Raw genomic sequence first — 6,443 nt, 5'->3', positions numbered from 1 at the left:
ACGGCTCCCGGCGTCGCAAAACTAACTAAATAAATAAATAAATCCAAAGGCCGCAACTTGACTCCGCCCTCAGTTCTGCCGTTGCCATGGAGACCCACAAACCCGGCTTGGAGGCTTCTTAGGCCTCCAGGCTTGGGAAGGCCTCCATTGGCTTGCTTCAAAAGAAATGACTCGATCAATCCACCCATTTATTTTCATTTACTTTCTATTCGGCTTGAACATAATGTGTAGGCCATACGGAATGAGTTGGGCTCATTGGCAGGCTGGATCTACACGGCCATAGGGATTTCTATATGAGGTTGGTTATCTGGATCCATTTAAATCTGGCTTGAGCACAGGATATCATAACAATAATAACAATAACAATAATAATAATAATAATAATAATAATAATAATAATAATAATAAAAAACTTTGTTTATATACCGCCCTATCTCCCCGAGGGGACTCAGGGCGGTTTCCAATCAAAATAACAACATACAGTAGAGTCTCACTTATCCAACATAAACGGGCCGGCAGAACGTTGGATAAGCGAATATGTTGGATAATAAGGAGGGATTAAGGAAAAGCCTATTAAACATCAAATTGGGTTATGATTTTACAAATTAAGCACCAAAACATCATGTTATACAACAAATTTGACAGAAAAAGTAGTTCAATACGCAGTAATGCTAAGTAGTAATTAATGTATTTACGAATTTAGCACCAAAATATCACTATATATTGAAAACGTTGACTACAAAAATGCGTTGGATAATCCAGAACGTTGGATAAGCGAGTGTTGGATAAGTGAGACTCTACTGTAATAAAACTTTATTTATATACCGCCCTATCTCCCCGAGGGGACTCAGGGTGGTTTCCAATCAAAATAACAACATACATATATATAAATACAGTAGAGTCTCACTTATCCAACATTCGCTTATCCAACGTTCTGGATTATCCAAGCCATTTTTGTAGTCAATGTTTTCAATACATCGTGATATTTTGGTACTAAATTCGTAAATATAGTAATTACTACATAGCATTACTGCGTATTGAACTACTTTTTCTTTCAAATTTGTTGTATAACATGATGTTTTAGTGCTTAATTTGTAAAAACATAACCTAACTTGATGTTTAATAGGCTTTTCCTTAATCCCTCCTTATTATCCAACATATTCGCTTATCCAACGTTCTGCCGGCCCGTTTATGTTAGATAAGCGAGACTCTACTGTAGATACAATATAATTTACAATAATATATACTATTATAATGTCATAATATATTGTATATGCATATAATATCAATAATATTATTTTGTAATCTATATATATAAAATGATAAAGTTGTTTGCGCAGTGACTATAACAACAAAACTAAACATCCCAGAAATACGAAATTTGGCAACACAATGCAAAAGGCTTGCCTCCAGGTTACAACAACACAACCACACCACAAAACCACAATCCAGACCCACAAAACTCACAACAACGCATCACGCGATAACAACACAACTAAACACCCCAGAAATACAAAACTTGCCAACACAATGCAAAAGCCTTGCCTACCAGTTGTAACAACACAACCACACCACAAAACCACACAGGACCCACAAAACTCACAACAACGCATCGTGACTGTAACAACACAACTAAACGCCCCAGAAATACGAAACTTGGCAAAACAACGCAAAAGCCTTCCCTCCAGGTTGTAACAACACAACCACGCCACAAAACCACAATCAGGCCCCATAAAACTCACAACAAGGCATCGTGACTATAACAACACAACTAAACGCCCCAGAAATACGAAACTTGGCACACAACTAAACGCCCCAGAAATATAAAACTTAACAACACAACGCAAAAGCCTTGCCTCCCGGTTGTAACAACACAACCACACCACAAAACCACAATCCGGACCCACAAAACTCACAACAATTAATCGTGACTATAACAACACAACTAAACGCCCCAGAAATACGAAACTTGGCACACAACTACACGCCCCAGAAATACAAAATTTGACAACACAACGCAAAAGTCTTGCCTCCCATTTGTAACAACACAACTACACCACAAAACCACAATCCGGACCCACAAAACTCACAACAACGCATCGTGACTATAACAACACAACTAAACGCCCCAGAAATACAAAACTTGGCAAAACAATGCAAAAGCCTTGCCTCCCGGTTGTAAGAACATAACCACACCACAAAACCACACCGGACCCACAAAACTCACAACAACGCATCATGACTATAACAACACAACTAAACGCCCCAGAAATACGAAACTTGACAACACAACACAAAAGCCTTCCCTCCCGATTGTAACAACACAACCACACCACAAAACCACAATCCAGACCCACAAAACTCGCAACAATGCATCGTGACTTTAACAACACAACTAAACGCCCCAGAAATACAAAACTTGGCACACAACTAAACGCCCCAGAAATACAAAACTTGGCAACACAACACAAAAGCCTTGCCTCTCAGTTGTAACAACACAACCACACCACAAAACCACAATCCGGACCCACAAAAATCACAACAACGCATTGTGACTATAACAAATACAAAATTTGACAACACAACTCATCCACCTCCCCAATCCCTACATTCACACTTGGCCTCCAAAAAAACAATTACAATAATAACAATGACAACAACAACAATAAGAATCAACACCATCACAGGCAAGAAACAGCCAGGCACTGAGGCTGAGAGGCCAGTCAGTGCTACACTGGGCCTCCAAAAAATAATACAGTAGCATCTAACTTATCCAACCTTCATGACCACTACAACAACAATAATAATAAACACCTACACAGGCAAAAGAAAAAAAAAGACAATTGTACCACAATAAAAATATAAACCGCACTCAGCAGAATCAGACATTACAATTAACAACAAACCAAAGACAACAGGGATCTCAAGCAATTCTCAATCAACACAAAAACCGAAGAAGGTAACAGATTTCAAATACTACTACTAATGTGAGTATAAAGAAGGTGGAGGTCACAGCATAAATACAACCTAATGTAGACTGACCAACACCACCAGACTAAGCCACAGCAACGCGTGGCCGGGCACAGCTAGTACAATATAATACTAACAATACAATATAATATCTATACAGTAGAGTCACTTATCCAAGCTAAACAGGCCAGCAGAAGCTTGGATAAGCGAATATCTTGTATAATAAGGAGTGATTAAGAAAAAGAGTATTAAACATCAAATTAGGTTATGATTTTACAAATGAAGCACCAAAACATCATGTTAGACAACAAATTTGGCAGAAAAAGTAGTTCAATACGCAGTAATGCTATGTAGTAATTACTGTATTTATTAATTGAGCACCAAAATCTCACGATATATTGAACACATTGACTACAAAAATGCGTTGGATAATCCAGAACGTTGGATAAGCGGGTGTTGGATAAGTGAGACTCTACTGTAATATCAATAATATTATTTTGTAATACAATATAATATTAACAATACAATATAATAATATGGATTATATATTATATATTACATGTAATATTACTAATAATATAATATATAGATATAGTACAATAATTTATTGCCAGAATTGTGCTATGCTAATAATATAATATTATATGTACATTTTATTTGTAAGCCACTCTTGAATCCCCTTCGGGGTGAGAAGGGCAGGATATAAATGTATTAAATAAATAAATAATAAATACATTACATAGGACGGAATATAAATACTGTAAATAAATAAATAAATATTAAAACACATAAACTATACAATTAAAATAGACAATAAATAACCATTACAAACCAGCCATAATCAAGAGGACAGGGATCATTAGCCAAGTATCCTAACAATCCGATTAGGGATGGATGAATCTTATATAACGTTTCAAGGCAATAATAATTTTATTTTTCTATCCTGCCTCCATTTCCTCATATTGTGGTGACCCCCCAACCATACAATTATTTTCTTTGCTGCTTCATAACTGTCATTTGGCTCCTGTTACTCATTTGTTCTGATTTTATGTGTTTTATTGTATTTTTATAATGTTTACATTGTTTATTTGATTTATGTTATTACTGTTTTGTTTTGATATTCGTTGTAATTGCTTTATTGTTTTGTTTTGGGCATCACACCATGGTGGGATAGAAAAATAAAGTATTATTATTATTTATTTACAGTATTTATTTTCCGCACTTCTAACCCCAAAGGGGACTCAGGGCGGATCACATTGTACACATATAAGGCAAACATTCAATGCCATATAACATAGAACAGAGAAAGAGACAGACACAGAGGCAATTTAAACTTTCTCCAGCTTCCAGCTTCCTGTCAATATCTTGAGTCCCCTTCGCAGTGAGAAAGGCGGGGTATAAATGGGGCAAATAAATAAATATCTGATACACAGGGTGTATATTCATTCACTGGACAAAATTTGGCACAAACACCCCATACGCCCAAATTTGTATACTGGTGGGGTTGGGAGAGATTGATTTTGTCCTTTGGGAGGTGTTGTTCATGTACATCCAGAGAGCACCTTAGATTTCAAACAATGATAGATCTGGACCAAACTTGCAACAAGGAAGGGGGAAGGAAGGAGAGAGATAAGGAGAGAAGGAAGGTGGAGGGAAGGAAGGAGGGAGGGAGGGAAGGAAGGAGAGATGGAAGCATGGAGGGATGAAAGAAGGGAGGGGAGGGAGGAAGGAGGATTGGAAGGAAGGAAAGGATACAGTACAATATAGTAAGTTATTACCATTATTGTACTATGCTAATAATATATTGTATGTAAATTTAATTTGTAAGCCGCTCTGAGTCCCCTTTGGGGTGAGAAGGGCGGCATATAAATGTATTATAAATAAATAAATGGAATTAATTATATATAAGTTTTTAAGGTTTTTATAATGTGTTTTAACAATGTTATTAATGGATTTGTTTATATTGTTTTGTTTTTATGATTGCATTTTGGGCATTAAATTTTGCCAATTTTTGTAAGCCGCCCTGAGTCCCCTCGGGTGAGAAAGCTGGGGTATAAATGTTGTAAATAAATAAATAAAGGAAGGAACGAAGGAAGGATGCAAGGAGGGAGGGAAGGAGAGACGGAAGCAAGGAGGGATGAAAGGAGGGAAAGAAGGAAGGAAGGAGGAAAGGAAGGAGGATGGGAAGGAAGGTGTGGGGAAGGAAGGAAAGGAGGGAAGGAAGGAAGGAAGGAGAGATGGAATCAAGTAGGGATGAAAGGAGGAAGTAGAGGAAGGAAGGAAGCGAGAGGGAGGGAGGGAAGAAAGGGAAGGAGGGAGGGAAGGAGAGAGAGAAGAACGGAAGGAAGTTGGAAAGGAGAGAGAATAATAATAATAATCTATATATATATAAAAGGGTAATGAAATTTCGGCCTAGGACAAAACAACAAAACTACACATCCCAGAAACACTAAACTTGGCAGCACAACCCCTCATCCATGCCTCTACGTTCATACAACAAAAAGAAAAGAAAAATAAAGTCCTAATTAGAGGGAGAGGAATAATTGTTTTTTATCCAATTGCTGCCAGTTAGAAGGCTACTTGGCCACTTGGCCTCCTAGCAACCCACTCAGCCCAGGGGACAGGCAGAGTTAGGCCTCACTTAGGCCTCTTCCACACTGCCTATAAGATACAGATTATCTGATTTGAAATGGATTATATGGCAGTGTAGACTCAAGGCCCTTCCACACAGCCATATAACCCATTTATAATCTTATATTATCTGCTTTGCACTGGATTATCTTGACTCCACACTGCCCTAATATTAATCATATATCATATTTTACATGTAATATTACTAATAATATTACAATATGTTGATACAGTGCAATATAGTAATTTGTTACCAGTATTGTACTACGCTAATATAATATTGTATGTAAACTTAATTTGTAAGCCGCTCTGAGTCCCCTTCGGGGTGAGAAGGGCGGCATATAAATGTAGCAAATAAATAAATAAATACAGTAGAGTCTCACTTATCCAACATAAACGGGCCGGCAGAACGTTGGATAAGCGAATATGTTGGATAATAAGGAGGGATTAAGGAAAAGCCTATTAAACATCAAATTGGGTTATGATTTTACAAATTAAGCACCAAAACATCATGTAATACAACAAATTGGACAGAAAAAGTAGTTCAATACGCAGTAATGCTATGTAGTAATTAATGAATTTACGAATTTAGCACCAAAATATCACGATATATTGAAAACATTGACTACAAAAATGCGTTGGATAATCCAGAACGTTGGATAAGCGAGTGTTGGATAAGTGAGACTCTACTGTATAATCCACTTCAGTGTGCAGTCGGACACAACTGGACTTAATGTCAGGGGAAAACCGTTACCTTTTACCTTAACTAACTACCATCAATTCCTCAATACTTTATTGCCTCTACCACCAGACTTCGCCCCAGCAATGCGTGGCCGGGCATT

This window comes from Anolis carolinensis, unplaced genomic scaffold (genome assembly GCF_035594765.1).
Source record: "Anolis carolinensis isolate JA03-04 unplaced genomic scaffold, rAnoCar3.1.pri scaffold_12, whole genome shotgun sequence".
Taxonomy (NCBI): Eukaryota; Metazoa; Chordata; class Lepidosauria; order Squamata; family Dactyloidae; genus Anolis; species Anolis carolinensis.
This window is presented reverse-complemented; position numbering follows the sequence as displayed.